The sequence below is a fragment of the Aptenodytes forsteri genome, unplaced genomic scaffold, assembly GCF_000699145.1.
Source record: "Aptenodytes forsteri isolate BGI_AS27 unplaced genomic scaffold, ASM69914v1 Scaffold61, whole genome shotgun sequence".
Classification (NCBI taxonomy): Eukaryota; Metazoa; Chordata; class Aves; order Sphenisciformes; family Spheniscidae; genus Aptenodytes; species Aptenodytes forsteri.
In genome coordinates, this window is record NW_008794443.1 from 1428694 (window position 1) to 1430186 (window position 1493).

Here is a 1493-nt window from a genome sequence, read left to right on the forward strand (position 1 = left end):
CAAAGAGGAAAAAGCAGAAGAAAAAAACCACAACATCAAACAGTTGGAAACCAGGAAGCAAGGAGACAAATTGCCTTTGCTTATTCACTGTCACACTTGCTGTCAGTATTAAGTCAAGTCTGTCAAGGTCCAGCTTGTGTATCCCCCCACAGCCTGGTGCTGTGACCAAAGAAGACAACAGGAGACTTTCTGTTCACCAGTTCTCAAAAGTTTTGCACAAAATGAGCCAACAATACTTCACACAGCAGAAGGAGAAATACTTCAAGACGCAAAGAGACTGGGCTCCGTTCAGGCATATCATTCACATGTTTGCCGCAAAAATAACATGTGAAATAAAAGCTCTGCACCTGGTGCAAGGACCGGTACAGCTGCCCGGGAAATCATTTGCCTCTCTCATCCTCAACCCAAATTGCTCCTCTGTTTATTTTGCTGACAGTGTTAAGAAAGTTGAGTCCAGCTGCAGCCTCTGATGAGAGGGACTTTTAATGTGTCCCATGGACATTGCTAGGCTTTGTTTTTAACATTCTCTCCTCTATACAACCTGCCACTGCTTTTTCCCTAAACATAAGATCCCTGCGCCACACGGACCTTGAACTGGGCCAAAATACTATTTTTTTAGAGCGTGGACGCGCACGCTTCCAACTGAACGGCTTACAACTGCTCCCCGGGAGCTACCCTGATTAAACAAGCGGCTAACCAAGATGACTGAAATCGGGCAGATGTGACAAGAGCTCATTTCACAATTCAGCGTGGGTAACAATCTGCTCCAAAGCTCGCTTACATCACCTGAAATTTCTACTGACTTCACCAAGATTCAATCAGTTTCTAAGGGGCCCAAACCACCTATTTCATTATATACTTCCTATTTAAATGTCTCCTTTCTTCTGAACCCCGTAGAAAGGAAAGTGGCTAAATAGGAATTAGGAGCCCATGACACTACAACAGAATCTCAGAGGATGCAGACACCATTTATGGGATAGTTTTAGAGTCCTAGAAGAAAGAAATGCAGCACATGAGCAGCTCTTTTTAAAGACATTTTATTATCTGCATGCCGTCTGTCATGGTCTTCCAGGAAAGGTGTCTGTCTTGCCTTCCCACTCAGAAATTTATTCGAGGAGATTCGTATTTCTCAAGGCTTGCACTATTTAACTGCTGATGTATAAATGCAAGGAAAATTCATCACTCAAGGGCCGGCGGTTATCGTAACTCGCACCTCTCTGCCTGGGAGAGCTCAGCCCCCCACAACACGTACCCCCTGACGCCGTCCATCCGTGGCTTCAGCACACGGGTCTAAGGCATCTCGGTGCGTTTCCATGGAAACATCGCATTCCAGCAACACGGGAGCACGAAGTCCGCAGAAATAAACAAACTCTGTTATTTCCGTACCAACCAGAGAAGGGAAGGGCCAGATTACGCTTCCCCGGGGAGAGCGGGCGCCTGGGATCAATCCCGGCCCCAGCAGGCGCCTGGGATCAATCCCGGCCCCAGCAGGC